Here is a 16,604-nt window from a genome sequence, read left to right as displayed (position 1 = left end):
CCACGTTACTCTCCTTACTCTCACTCTTTGTGAATGTGTAACTTACTTTCCTCTTGTAACTTCAATCATTTGTAATTTTAATTTTAAGCCTTGTAACAACTAACTGTTTACCTTGCATAACCCTCTTCCTAACCATCACACTCTGACCAATGCAGAGTGCTAACCGCCAGCCCCTCTGGCACTCCAAGTCTTTGACTTTCCTTTCACGCAGTCGCTTGCATGACAAATTTTAAAACCCTCTAAAGGGAAATTAATAGTATGTCATAGAGCCACTAGACCTTGACGACACTAGTGCCCCCTGGCAAAATGTCCCCCACTAAGCAAGGTAACATGGTACTCACCAGATGAGTAGTCCATACAAGCAAATAAAGGCTCTTTAGATTTGAATGAAATTGTACCTTATTTTAGCTAAGTCAGGTCTCTACCCTTCTTCTTCTACCCTAACAGGCAGAAATCCATCCCAGCCTATATGCATGCAAGATTGTATTTGTAATACCTTCAGTATCATTATTGTATCATTTGCAGAAGTGGCTTAACCATGAGTTAGATCCATTTATTAATAACATCTACTCAAAGTAGTATTAAACTTTGCAGGTGTTGCCTAAGTATTCATTCATGCCAATTCAACTGTTGTTCATTAGTAAAAGCAGACACCTTATTAATTTTACTTTAACAAGTTTTGCGAAGGCTCTGGGGGAGATGATAATGTAAAACATTAGGCTTGCTTGAAGACGTTCACACACGAAAGAGGTGTAAAATGTCTTGTCCATACGAGGACTTGCTAGAAACATTGATAAATACTTCTCTCCTCGCCCTGTTTTCGTTTGGAAGACACAGTCAAAGACCGAGGAGACAAGCCTTCTGCCACTCCTTGGTGTTCCCATTTAAAAAGGACAATAGATTTGTCAGGGTCCCAAGTACTTCTCCATTACATTCCTCCTATGCCTCACTAAAAGTCATTCTAACGTGACCTTTATGATCTCTGGCCAAAAATCTTCTATTCCAGATTAACGCCTTGTCCCTGGGAGACAGAGAGGCAGAGGTCTAACGGCTCCACATACCAGCGAGCTCTCTCACCTGACATGCCCGAGGCACTGGACGCTGGCAGGCTGAGGAGGGCATAAAAGGCCAAGACAGAGGTCAAGCAAGTGAGTCGCAGACAAGACAGTATAGAAGAAGCACGTCATTTGTGGCTTCCCCCAAAGCTCCTTTGTTCTGACCAGGAACCTCCTTATCCAAGCCTTATGCGTGTAAATAAGAAGTCCCAGTTAACAGAGGCTTTATTGAGGTTGATGCACGACATCTCCACTTAACATTTAAAGGTGCCAAGTCCCTTCCTTTCAATATGCTAATTCCCTTTGATTCACTGTAGGTATAAATCATCAGAATTAACAGTAAGTTACCTGATCATAAATTGACGTCACCCTCCGAAAGTCTTCGGCAATTTCATTTTGCACATTTAGATTTTGTTCTACTGTATCGAGTGTTAATGTGCCCTTTCTCCACGTTTACAGAATGGCCTTAAATACCGCTGTATCTTCTGTCTGCTCCACTATGCCCACAGGCAACAATCACGTCCTCAAGCATGTTATTGTTTGACACCTCCAGTTACTGAACTATTGTGTCAGTTAACCGTTTAAGTATTGATTGCATCATTGTTTGGCACTCCAATTTAATTAATTCTTGTGTCAGTTAACACCATAAGTGCCAAGAGCCAGTGTGAATGGCTCTGTGTAATTTACTCTTCTGATTAAATGTAAATACATGTAATTAATTAAGATCTAGAATTTCTCTACCGAGTCCTTTCTCAAATTGAGATTGCTTTAAATTACCATTTTTCTTGTTTTGTGAGTGTTGATTCCCAGTCAAGTCAGATCAAGGTAAGAGTATATCAAACAATATCATATATATATATATATATATATATATATATATATATATATATATATATATATATATATATATATATATATATATGCGTGTGTGTGCTTTTCGGTTAGAGTTCACATGAGCAATATTTTGCCATTCATTCCGATTACTCCTTAATTTCTCATCCTTTATTGAAGCAATCAAGTAAATAAAACAATGAGCATCCACTCAGAAGGGATCTTTTATATTCACCCCCCTGTAAGTCCAATCAGAAGTCAATAGATCATTAAAAGATAATACAGAAATCAGTTATCGTTCTTTTTATCACTGACACCCTGACAATGAAGTGAGAAATCTCGAGGGGTGTTTCCGACAATGCTATTTGGCCAAGAAGATAACCAGGAATACTGTCTTTTGTCCACTAACGGCAGCTCTGTCTTTGTGATAAATAAAGCAAATCAAGCACCAACTACTTCCAAAGCTTTAATTTTCTAAAAAAATTCTTCTTTGGGTAATTATAACGGCTTAAATTATCAGACTTAGGTAGACGCTCGTACCAAGACTTAGAGTCTGGAATATCAAGAGACTACGTAAGCTCCATTTGCTATTAGGTATGGGAGTATTTATTATTTCCAAATTTACAACGCGATAAAAATTATTCTTGAAAGCTGATTTTACAAGACAGTCTCTCTCTTCTCTCTCTCTCTTGACTCTCTCTCTCTCTCTCCACACATGCAACACGTTGCAAAGGTAACTGACATGAAACGCTTTTTTTTATCAGCTGACACCGCAGTTTGCATTGTATTCTTAACCTGTAATTCTATCTTATAAATACCATCGATAATTAAAATCTCAAATCACTGATGGTAACCTTCTCAAAAAATATGAGAGTGATGTAACCTAAATATGAGAGTGATGTAACCTAAATTTAGCTTTCATATCTGGCTGTTATTAACTGCAGTTTTATCATTCTTTATGTAGTATATCTCTGTTATACTTTTATTTTTTCCTCAACACTCTCAGAATATTTCAAGTTAAATTACTCGATCACATAGGTCCATTTCTCTCTCTCTCCCTCTCTCTCTCTGAACTCCTACACTCTGTCCGTTTGTTTGTTTCTCTTTTTGTCATATATTTTGAATTCCACCAAGCAAATTCCGATATATTTCAACTGTGCGAAGGGGCCACTTTAATGAACTTCACAGGCGAATAAACCTTTCAATATTTCTGAAAATTTTCAGCGACCACCGAAACATTTGGATACGAATTCGGAGAAAATTCGTTATAATTTCGAACAAAATTTTATTCCATAGGATAAACAGCGTCACTTTCGCTATTTACCCTCCTCGTTTGTTTAATAATGAAAAAGTGGACGGAGATGGAAAGAAGGCTTAGCTTGAAGTACCAATAGAAAGTTGACGAATTTAGGACATGTAGACGATGTTGTTTCAATCATCAAAATATTACAATGTTTACAAAGCTTTTTAATGGAATGCATCATATATCGAGAGAGAGATGGGACTCGAAATAATCTAAAAACAACAAAAGCAACTAGGACAGATATGGACATAGGGATGAAATGGGGAAAGGTTAAAGTGGCCAAATATTTCAAATATTTGGAAAAAATATATCAATACAGGTTCTCTTGAGTTGGGATTTAGCGAAAGACCGAAAATGACAAATCAAACAATGGGCAGGGTGAAGATGATATAGGCGAGGATGGAACAGAAATCGAGTACCCTGAAATTCCATACAATATAAGAACATGAATCATGGTATGACAATGAAATTATGTCTAAATGATTCTGTCGAATTAAAAATAAATCTTTAAGAGGACTATTAGGAGTCCGATGGCAGGACTGAGTAAGAAATGATACCGTCAAGAATATTACGGAAGTTCGATAATGATGAAGAAGAGATAAGGATGAACGAAAGATGAGATAAGGATGAACGAAAGATGGAGAAGGTTTGGACATGTTCTTCACACAACCTCTGGGAGAACAGTCCATGACAGTGTCAGCTGTGCTTTTGTGGACACCAGAAAATTTAAAAGACCTAGACCTACTTGGGAAAGAACTGTAAGAAGAGAGGCTGGAGATGAGCAGCGATTTGTGGAGAGCAAAGCACATGGAAGATATGAGTGACGGAATTTCAAAGGTCCTCTGACGATGACATTGTCTTATACTTTGGGAAAATTTGATAAACTAAATTCAACTTCATTATCTGAATCAGCATGTTGAACAAAGTCAACAGCCACACGTAGTTGCCTACTACTGTGATTATCTGGTCTTGCCTTTGAATTCCCATCTTAACAACCCGTACATTCATCAGCAAGTTCATGAACTTCTGGTGGGCCATCACACAGCTAAGCATAATTAACCCGATGAAGTTCATCCTTCATTTAAGAAAATAAGTTTGTAACTAGTGGACCCAGATACTGGTACTGAGAGATTCTAAATAGTTGTAAATTCTTGGTGTTATCTTTGGATTGAAAACGTTCCTTTTTATGACAGTTAGGCAATTCACCATCTACTGATGCAAAAAAATCAGGACTGCCTATAACTGACGCTCCACACTTAAGAGTTTTCGCCCAGGGAAAGAAAGCTTTTAGTTACGAAACTTCAATGACCAGTGCAATAAACTCGTTTTGATTTCCATAAGCTCTAACATTCTGTTTAGGCTTTGCATTGTCACGCTCTCTAGTGCCTGAAGTCTTTCAAATACTTTACTGCTAAACTGTATAAATGTTTTTATGATAGTATAGTACAGTGGTTCCCAACCCTTTTAACAGGTGGCCCAAATCATGCCCATCCAGCCATAACCGCGACCCTACTGGTTTTATGCATGTTACTATATTATTGACTGTAGGCTGTAAAGGTAAAGAACAAATATAATTTTCTTGTATGATGTGCTGTAAGGCTGCAAAAATGAATATTATTAAATTTAATTAACTTTAAAATTAACATTTTCATCAGAAAAATTTGTTACATTTCACAAAGGCAAACTAAAGATAAAACTGTTCCTTATCACATAAAAGCTGATTTTTATGGGAGCCTTGGGGATGGATTTCACTGGTAAGTTTGCCCATTCGTGGCTCAATCGAACAAAGTGCTACTTTTTTGATGCTGTGAGACTTGTGAGTACTTGGCGACCCCAGGGTTGGGAAAGGGTGGTATACTAGATACTGGTATTAATAAGATTAAACTTGGTTAACTGACTGCTTTAAAACGGATTACATATTTTGGATTTTCATACTAGTTTTTCGGGAGTTTTAAATCATATAATTATTAGTTTATTGCGTTTTCTATATAGTTATACTTTTGATTTTTTCTTATCCATGCCTTAGTTATATATTTGTAAATAAATGTATGTATATACAACATACATATATATATATATATATATATATATATATATATATATATATATATATATATATATGTGTGTGTGTGTGTGTGTGTGTGTGTGTGTGTGTGTGTGTGTGTGTGTGTGAGTGTGTATAAGTGTAATAGCCACAATGCCCTCTTAACTTCTCGAATTCTTCGTGCTTTTTTGGATACGCTTGTCACTACAAAGCCTTAAGATCTAAGTGCAAGAAATATGAAGATATTATGATGTCCAGAAGCGGGAAACGAACCCGGGTTCCATAATCACAACTAGGTCACGTTGCCGACCTGACAAGCGTATCCAAAAAAGCGCGAAGAATTCGAGAAGTTGAAAGGGCATTGTGGGTACTACAATTACTTATGTGTCTGGTAAAAAGCGACCAGTAGATTCTACATATATACAGAAATAATCAACACACAATCACGTGTGGAACAGAAATAAATTTTTTACTCACATCAGGATCGAACCCAGGTCTTTCAACTGAAAGGCAAGGGCGCTGCCCACTAGGCCATACAAGTCATAAAAGAAGTTGGAACCTGATGGCAACTGCACCCTAGGAATTACCTGGGCAAGCTAAATGCTTGCATATAAGCGTGCTTTCCCCAACATCCCGACTCAGCAATGACCCAACTGACAGCATTTCATTTGAATTATCCCTTCTGAGTGAATAAGATAGAAATAATCAACATGCAATCACGTGTGGAACAGAAATATATTTCTGATTCACATCAGGATCGAACCCAGGTATTTCAGTTGCCTTCAGGTTCCAACAATTGGAAGACCTGGGTTTTATGAATTGTATGACCTAGTGGGCAGCGCCTTATTCACTCATGCCTTTCAATTGAAATTGGCCATTTCTGAGTCGGGAAGTGGGTATCAAGCAGTTAGATGATGAGTTCAAAAATTTAGTTCTCAATTGAAAGACCTGAGTGTGTGTCAGAAATTTATATACACACACACACACACACACACACACACACACACACACACTACACACATATATATATATATATATATATATATATATATATATATATATATAAATCATCAACACACAATCACGTGTGGAACAGAAATAAATTTCTGACTCACGTTAGGTCTCTCAGGTGGAAAGCAAGGGCGTTATCCACTAATTGGAATGAGAGCATGCTACCTCAATGCTTGGCCAGTTTTCCCCAACTTCCCGACTCAGCAATGGGAATTTCATTCGAATTATCCTTCTGGTGAAAAGCACAATCACGTGTGGAACAGAAATAAATTTCAAGCACCAGGTCTCTCAGGTGGAAAGCAGGGCGTTATAGCCATACAAGTCCAGGAAGTTGGAACCTGAGCAACTGCACCCAAGGAATTACCTGGGCAAGCTAATGGCAGTTGCTTTCCACCTGAGAGACCTGGGTTCAGGTTCCAGAAATTTATTTCTGTTCCACACGTGATTGTGTGTTGATGATTTCTATCTTATTCACTCAGAAGGGATAATTTGAAATGTATGATCATTGCTGAGTGGGAAGCGAAAACTCGCTGGTATGCCAGTTAGCTTGCCCCAGTTGCTCTCAGGTTCCAACTTCTTCAATTGAAAGACCCTTGCTTTCCACCTGAGAGACCTGGGTTGATGATGAGTCAGAATATATATATATATATATATATATATAAATTTATATACACACACACACACACACACACACACACATATATATATATATATATATATATATATATATATATATATATATATATATATATATATATATATATAAGTATGTATTTATGTATTTATATATAACATACATGCACGAATACTTGAAATATTCTGTTTTCAAAAACCAACTATTTTCCTTTAATAACAACCAACTGGAATTGTTTACTTTTCGTCCAAATTTTGAAGAATCTTTTGTACGAGTAGTCCCGTGTTTCTTAACCATTAGAATTCCAAACTAGACAATAAATTAGCAAAGTAAAAATATCCTACATATCTATTTAGCTAAACTTTACAAAAGTGAAAAAAACATTCAATTCTTTCACCACAAGAAAACCTTTCAATAATCAAAATTTGCTGTTCATGTTTTATAAAAGTGGTAGTGTGTTTCGATTTTGTAAATAAATAAATGAATAAGTAAAAAAAGATTATAAAAATAATTTCTAAGATTTTGTAAATAACTATCAATAATATTGACTGGGAGATAGATAGAAAGTTATTATAAATCATAATTAACAACCTTGCAACTAATAAAATAAACCTGAAATGAAATAGAAAAGAGAAAAATAAAGGCTGGAAGAAGTATAAGCGACTTCGGGCGAGTTCCAATTAGCAGATTAGAGTATCTTTATTTACATAACCAAGAGTACCGACTCTGTTTACCTTTCTCGAGTTGAGAAACCACTCTGGGTAATGACTTTAAGTATAACTTCTAAACAGAATGAAGCGCACCTGAAACTAATCTTTTTTTTCTTATTGAGGATAGTTAACATTATGATCTTATATCCCCAGACCTTTTTCTAACTAGTTTTATTATTTGGAAATGAAAATTTTTAAAAGAGCTTTCGTAAGGAAAAGTAAGTGATAGCCTTTCATAATTTTGGGTTGTATATTGATTTATTTCCTAAACATCTTTTGATTATCAATTTACTTTATGTCTCTTAAATATTTATATATAATTTGCTCATTTAGCCAATCTTCTCTTATTTGTCAAATATAACGGGACTGTGTTTGAAGGCAAAATAATTTGGTTACTAGATCATATTCATGTCTTTTTTTCGATTTGATTTCAATTACCTTATGATGGCCTTTGCTCAACGCTCATATGATAAAAAATGATTTTAGAGAACCAAAATCATTGCTACTAGTATTAAAACTTCAGTATTTTTTTTTCATTTACAGCCCTCTCTCTAAAATGTGCATGCATATTTTATTACTTACCGCAAAATTTCTTTACTCCGCTTCGCCCTAAGTACTCTCACTGCATTCTAAGGCAATCTTCTGTAGGAAGAAAAGGCAAAATGAAATTAAGTCAAAACTTCAAAGTCCTTCATTTTTTGTAAGCATTTAAAATTTATTTCATCCTGCAATGAAACTAAATTTATATCAGTTCTCTGCTGATTTCCATTCCTAAGTATTGTGCAGCAGTGACATATTAACGAAAGTTTCCTTTTTCTATTTTTTCCTATTTTCACATGTAAACAACGCCCACAGAAAATTAGGTTTAAAATATTTTACGGTTTTTTCGTTACAGAATTGTTATGCATTAATTGAATAATACAATCCAATGAGCGATCATTCGTTCTCTGAATAACTGATTGTGTGAGTTCACTTTGCTATATTTTAGGTATATATAGTATTTTTTTATGGTAGTCGGTCTGAAATATCACGGAATTCTCTCTTCTCTTATTACTGAGTTAAGTACCCAGAAATTCGTGGCAGAAACTGAATACTAAACTCAGCAATTATTATTTGATTAAGGGAAGAAGAGTAAAACCATCACGCAAATAACATTATGGATTAATGTAAATCAGTAATGAATATAAATGCCAAAATACCAGAATCTGCCTAGTATATGAAGGAAGACATGATCTTACACTTCTTAATTTATTCATTATATCCACTGACAAAGAGCAAAGCAGGAAAAGGAGGTAGAGAGGTAAAGTGAACCTTTTCTCCCACTCATTTTGGCAGCAATGATGAAGCAATATTCCCAAATTATCAGCAAAAAACCCTCTCTAATATACAACGACCTCAATTATGTGGCCGTGATGCAGATCACTTTAATTTGTGTATCAAATAAATTGTAGGCAGTGGGAATTACTCGAAATGTTTTCTTCTCTTTACAATATGGAAACCAGCAGCAAACTAGTTTAGTTATTCATGCATGCTTTATTATAAAAATGAAGACAGTGACCACTGGTGGGGGATTTAAATCTCCCATCTTTAGAACTAACGAAAACTTAAATGAAAATTCAACAAATTAAGAATGTGACACATTGAATTAATCGGACTATTATGAGATAGGCAAATAAATGACAATGCTGTCAATGGTGTGGCCTGAAGGTTATTGAAAATAATGGAAATTCGTACAACGTTATGGAGCTATGATTGTTTAATCAGTTGCTCCATAGTCTACGGTGTTGTGTTAACCATATAATTAACAACAAAGTTAATTACGTTTAACCGACTTTTCAGTAAATTCATATATATTATATATATATATATATATATATATATATATATATATATATATATATATATATATATATATATATATATATATATATATATATATATATATATATATATATATATATATATACACGTTTTAACCTGAGGAAATGCTTATCATGAGCCAGCTGTAGACTCTAAATGAATGATTTCGTTACTTACCTCTATTTTCATATAAAACTTGACTGCTGTTGATTCAGGAAATCGTAAAAAAAAGGAAAAAGGGGGGAATGTATCTGAGCTGAGGGCTCTACTCACAAGGTAATTTGTAAGTAAACACATTAGGGTAAGTTTAAAATTACGTGTATTTACATGAAATGAACTATCATAAGATGAAATGGACTAATCAGGCAGGCAAGGCCTGAGAGGTTAATTATTATTGGGAAAACTTGAAGGCATAGCCATCGGTGTGACTATGCTGATACAAGTCAAGAGAGATTTCCACGGCTAACAAACACTCTGTAAACGGAGAGATTCACAAATTAAAAGCCAGTAAGGACGCAGTAAAATATGCATAGGACAAGGCGAGCACAGAAGATGCCAAGAAGCCTTGAACACATGATTTTATGTAATTATTTAAACACAGGCATTTACATAACACTGCCTTAACAAGGCAAGATAAATGGAAATACTGGCACTTAGAAATGGAAATAGGAAGTTTAGTGCGAGAATTACAACAGTGTGACTGACTGGAAGAACGTTTGCAACAGATCACTTTATCTTGTAGAAGACGTGGCTTCAGCAATGGTAATGGCAGCGGAGGAAGGGCTAAGGGCTTCACTGGTAAGAATACTAAAGGTCCCTACAAGATAGGACCACGTGGTAGGGCATGGCTCTCTGAAGGAGATGGGAATGGAAGGGGGGGGGATGTGTCTCGCTCGCATCCAGCAGTGTCTCTTACATGCCTTCGGTCAGGGGTCAGGAGATTACCACGTAGATGGGGTCGATGTTATTTCCCTATGTGCGGGCATCATTCATGACCAAGGTCCAGGTGTTCATTCTCTTAATCCACGTCGCCAGTTCTATTCTGCTTCCGTCCAGGCTTAGCCTCTTCACAACCTCGTGCCTGTTTGAACAAAAGTTTCCCACAGCATCACATGTTCGAGAAGGCAAAGTTGAAAGGGATATACAAAGTGCGATTAACAGATTATGGGAGGGGCCCATATTCCTTTGCCCTTCCTTGTCAGGCAGTGCCCAAAATGCACTGTTGTATTTTCCGGCTTTAAATTAAGCATTTGGTTGCTGGGATTCTTGGGAAAATATAATACATATATACACACACACACACACACACACATATATATATATATATATATATATATATATATATATATATATATATATATATATATATATATATATATATGTACACACACACACACACACATATATATATATATATATATATATATATATATATATATATATATATATATATATATATATATATATATATATATATACATATATATATATATATATATATATATATATATATATATATATATGTATATGTGTGTGTGTGTGTGTGTGTATTAATGTGTATATATGTATGTATGCATATACATATATATATATATACATATATATTACATACATTTATATATATTTATATATATGCATGTCTATATACACAAAAAGGCTAAACACCAAAATTGTAATTTAAAATATGTAACGCAAAACATGGAAAGTAATTCGTGTTAGCTATATTTTTTATTAATTTTTTTATGTTTAATATTTAGGTTAAAAATAGGCGATATCAAATGACAGGTAAAGGAATACATTTAACAGAATGTAATGAAAGAGAGGATGACAGAAAGAAAAATTGGCATTTTCCCTTGAAAAATGACAGTCAAATCTGATTCGGCTACAGAACAATCTATTTACATAGCATTAAAATGTTTCATGCTTTGGAGTCCATGAAAAAGTCCTACAAAGTCTATATATTGTTTATAACAGTCTGTTTCCAGGTGATTTCCATCCTAAAGGGAGAAGAAGACTTAGGGACATTATGAGCCGAGAGATGGCGTAAGTCTCCTGTTCCAAGACCTTAGAAAAGTCTCGGGTAGAAATGGTTAAAGAATTGAAAGGGGAAACAAAAGCTGTTTTTCTTCTCGCGTCTTCAAAAAGACGCTTCAGACGTCAAGGGAACAAAAGGAGCGGTAAGAACTGTAAAAGACTAATAGAGAAATGGCAAATCTTTTTTTCCTTCTTTGAACAGAGGATAAAGTGATTTTGTTACATAAGAGGGAATTCTCTTATTCTTCCCCTTCAAAGGCCGTTGCAACATAGTTGTTTGAAAAAAGTGCGAATTATCTTCCTTGTTTGTCAGAATATCAGTGGCAAAAAGAATGATGATTCGACTTCGGTATTGTCTTTTAATGATCTATTGACTCTGGATAAATTTTGTCGTCGTTTAATACAAAAGATCCATTTTAACTGGCTTCTCATTATCGCATTTAGTTAATTATTTTTACGAAGGGCGAAAGACGAATGAACAAACGGAATAATTGTTAAATACTTTTCATTATGGAACATTTGCATAAACCCTGACAATATGACTACATTTACAACATATAAAATAAGTGTATATTATAAATATATATATATATATATATATATATATATATATATATATATATATATATATATATATATATATATATATATATATATATATATATATATATATATATATATATATATATATATATATATATAGGTTTTATACTGAATGGTGACTCATTTATGATATCTCCCTCTCATTGGCGGGTTTATATCTATCTCGATCAAGAATAAAGGTTAGATGATGCCAAAATGTGGCAGCGTCTGCTAGGTTTTAACTGAATGGCCATTCCTGTACTATCTTGTTTATGTTTATCAAGAATAAAGGTTCTTGATGTCCTCCGAGCACTCCTGTTTATCAATCGTTCTTGATCCTCCAGTACTTTACGCATAACTCCACTTGGTTTATTGACGTATATCTTCCTCCCTCTCTCAAAAAAGATATGAAAATGAAGTTTTGGGCGTCAGAAACTAACCGAGCTATCGATTTCAGCACAGCGTTTTACTTTCAAATGGATTTGAAAGTCAGTAAGGTTCGCCATTCATGAGTTGTGGAATTGGTTTGTCTAATATTTTATTGCGTTTTTCTCTACTTTGTAAAATTTACCTATTATTGCTCTTATGCCTCTAAAAACGCAATATAAAAAATATCAATCAATTTTATGTACTGCTGGTACCTAATAACATCTCTTTAAAAGATTTAGACACTACATAGAAGGCTCATCATTGGCTAGTCATAGCCATTGTTTCTTAGGTGTAGCCTTCATGCCTTGAAGTTGGTTGTTACCCAGCTCACCAGATGGTGTTGTCTTTATAATAATATGAATTTTGCTATGGGACAGATAAAGTGTGCAGGTCTGCCAAGACCGTAACTGAAAGAAATAGGCTACAACAATTGAAATAACGAGTCAGCCCATTTATTTTCTCCCCTTTTTTCTTAAGCAAAATTTGCTAAATACCAGGAAAGTTTCTTGAGGACGTTCGGGATATATTTTTCTTAAGCTCTCTGCGTCCCCGGAAACTATTCTTGAAGATAATATTAAATTGATAAACAGTATGCTGATTACAAAGGAAATCACTGACACAGATTAAATAATAGCAGATCACTGTTGTACCAGTGATTATTAAGACTGAAAAAATGAACAGAAGAAGGCTATGATTTGTTAATTTTTATGTCCAAGACGTCCATCCAGCAATTTTGCAAACTATATGATCCTAAAAGTGGCTTTCGTACCCAACATATGTAAAAAGACATAAATGTCTGCCTGGATCGGCAGACCGGTCGAACGGAACCATTTTATAGCATGTTCAAAAAATCCTTCTCTAGCGAAGTTCGGCACAACATTTCTGGAGAGAAAAAAAAAATCCAGGTACAAAAGTAAATGTAAACATTGAAATGCCGCTGCATGAGTGGAAATTTTATCATGAGTCAATTAATGCAACACGATATAAATGGGGAAAAAACGGAGTTTTTAAACTCAACCCAAATTCCGTCGACATTTTTGTGGTAGATCGACCAAAAGTTTAAGAATGGTACCTGGAAGGGTATTTCCAGGCGAGTGAATTTCCTCAGAGTTCCCACTGAGGCAGTTCTGTGGTCGCTGAAAATTCGCATAAATATTGAAAAAGTTAAGTCGTCTCGAAAGTCGGCGAAAGTGGTTCGTTTCCCGGAGTTAAAATATATTCAGTCCGCTCATTGGGATCTAAAATAAACGCCAAAATACGGAGAGTATACAGTTAGGGTGTGTATTTGGGGAGAGTAATTCTGACTCCACTTAATGTACAAATTTTCTCTTCAGTAATAATAAAGTGATAATAATTGTGCTGATAGCTAGTTCAGTATTGAGATATTGACTGAAATTGCTTATTTTGTCACTATCAATAAACTTTGCAGAAAAGGCAGACCATGATTTCAGTGACATAATTCTCCTATTTGCAATTTATAAGGCAAGGAAAATAAATTACGACCTTGCAAATAAATATTTTCAATACAACACAAGAAGTTAACGTTTGTGTTAAATACTGCATAATGCAATGCATGGAGAACGATGTAAGATACAATTTTCTACAGAATTTTCTTTTATTTTGTTCTTGAAGAATAAAGTTCTGTACTATACTTCAGTTTACATCTGTATCATGGAAGGACTGATAACATACCGCAAGAGAGAGAGAGAGAGAGAGAGAGAGAGAGAGATTAACAAGCTTCGTAGAAATGTGTTCGTCCTCAACCATTCCTAAATCATTAATAGAACATTCACGACTTATCGATAGAGTATATGAAGACCTTCAACCCCTTTTGAGATTCCTGAGACCACAGATTCTAAGGCGATTCCCATTCCAAGGGGAGACTAAGGCTTTGCGAAATCATGGGCCGAGTGACAGCAGAAGACTGACGGCAAAAGGTGCTGGAATAGACCAGTGACAAAAAAAATGAAGAACCCAAAAGAGAAGGAAAGTTGTTTTGCTTCCTTTGCTTTTTCTCTTAGTTTTCTTTTATTTCGTTTATTCTTCTTTTTTTTTTTTAAAGACGATGCAGCCGTTATCCAAATAAAAAGATAAAGTAAACACTGAAGAAGAATGATCAAAATGACAAGCTCTCTCTTTCTTCTCTAAAATAAGTGAATAATAAATTTTACAACAAATATGGAATCATCTTTTAACGTACGTATATCCAGCATTTATTATTATTATTATTATTATTATTATTATTATTATTATTAATCAACCTTTCAAATAACTATAATCGTTTTTAAAAACGGTGAATATACCGAAGGAAGGAAGGTTAAATTCAGATAATAAATATATTTATGCTTAACATATAAATATACAAACAGCAGCTTTTGAGTTTGAAAAGGGTCAAAACATTGAACACAGGACCTGTGTACCTTAATGCAGACGGAAAACAAACTTTCCAGCCCTTTCTGGATTACCTATGCGCTTAACAATGAATCTGAACCCAATGTTCACGCATCTGTCCATTTTTAAGTCAAGTACAGGAATCAACATTCACGTCTATGTTTTTATGTAACCCAATATACATAAATGTTGAATTTGATGACATTATCTTGTTATTTATTAGACGATGCACAGAGAAGGGTAAAGTCGACTTTTTAAGATAACAACAGAACTATTTTGTAAAAAAAATGTTAGTGATAACGTGCATTTAAAAACAATAACACAATGAAAAAAAGTATAGGAAATACTATTGACATTATATTGATCGAACTGGGAAAACGTGAAAGAAACCCATAGATAATAGTACAATTTTAGTTTATGTTTGAGAAAAAATCATCCGGTCAAAATTTATAGGCGAGAAAAAGTTCGTATTTTCTGAAATTCTTACCCCTGACAATGCGTAGCCCTGCCTCAATATCCAGTAAAAGAAAGGGCTAAACGATTTTAAGCAACAATTCTTACTTATGGGAATTAGATTTGGGAGCTGAATAAAAACGTTCCGGGAATTGACCACCCTCAGAATTTATGGTGTCTTGAGGACACGGGTGTTCATCAAAACAGAGAGACGGGCAACTATACAGGTTTTGTTAGAGACATAAACGGGAAGAGCCTCGGTATAAATAAAGGTGGAGATAGGAACACTTGAAAGGGAAAATGAAAAATAGAAATGATGTAAAACTTAGGCGTTTTGTGCATTTTTAAGTAAATATGCAAGTTTTCAATTTGCTTTGGCGTCCACAAAGAAACTAATTGAAAAAACCACTTCATATTGTTTGAACCCTTAAATTTCTCTCATCCGGTTTACTATATTCCAAACACTTTTCAATATTCATTTATTTCCATTGTTCTTTGTCCCCCTTATCTCTACTTTATTGCGTGCGGAAAAGTTTAGCATATTTCTGGGTTTTTTTATTTCTTATTTATTTTTCTAATCGCCACCACCCTATATTCGTATTGTACCTTTTTCTCCCATTACGAAACTCTTTCTTTTCCCATCTCCTTTGTTTTCTTCTTTACGGTCTCCGAATTTTTAGTCTCCGTCGAATTTGCATACATGTGATGCATACCGACACGTCGGACTTCTTTTCTTGGGAGTCCTGGCTTGCAGTTTATTTCTTTACGAGACGGAGACTGAATCACCGGTAGCCACTGGCTCCTAACCCGAAGCCGTCGTAATTTCCACTTTATCGTACCTCAGGCAACCTGTTAGCAATGACCAATTTTGAGGATGAGCGTCTCTCAATCCCTTACGGAATATAAACTTTTGCTCGTTGTTTTGGAAGACTGACCTTCCGAGAGTACATGCGATTTGAATAACAAAGCAATATAGAACCTTCAGCATAAAGCGATGTATTTAATATCAGTAAATTGAAGTAAATAGTAAAAGAAAAATAAATGAAATGTAAAACTCTAAATGAATTTGAAGTTCAGGCAAACCAGTATTTGATGTCATAGAAATGAAGTATATTATTCTAAAATGATTTAGTGTTAAGTGCAGAAACAGAATATCCCTTGTAGGATCCATTAAAAAATATGAAAGGTGATGACATTTTTGTAAGCTGTGCTAAAAGGGCGCTTAACTGCTTTCGTACTTTTGTTATGACAGAGAGCAAGGAAAACG

General features: G+C 34.7%; 1 long non-coding RNA gene across 1 annotated transcript in view; it reads right to left on the bottom strand.

Moving 5' to 3' along the window:
• The window catches only part of LOC136851739 (uncharacterized), a 373,013-nt gene extending 364,782 nt beyond the window's left edge, over positions 1–8,231 (bottom strand). The window contains exon 1 of the long non-coding RNA XR_010856955.1: positions 8,171–8,231. This is a non-coding gene — a long non-coding RNA (uncharacterized lncRNA). The remainder of the gene's footprint in view (positions 1–8,170) is intronic.
• Between the last annotated feature and the right edge of the window lie 8,373 nt (positions 8,232–16,604).

The sequence above is a fragment of the Macrobrachium rosenbergii genome, chromosome 24, assembly GCF_040412425.1.
Source record: "Macrobrachium rosenbergii isolate ZJJX-2024 chromosome 24, ASM4041242v1, whole genome shotgun sequence".
In the NCBI taxonomy this organism is placed as follows: Eukaryota; Metazoa; Arthropoda; class Malacostraca; order Decapoda; family Palaemonidae; genus Macrobrachium; species Macrobrachium rosenbergii.
The sequence above is the reverse complement of the archived record's forward strand: the minus strand, read 5'-3'. Positions and strand labels throughout refer to the sequence as shown.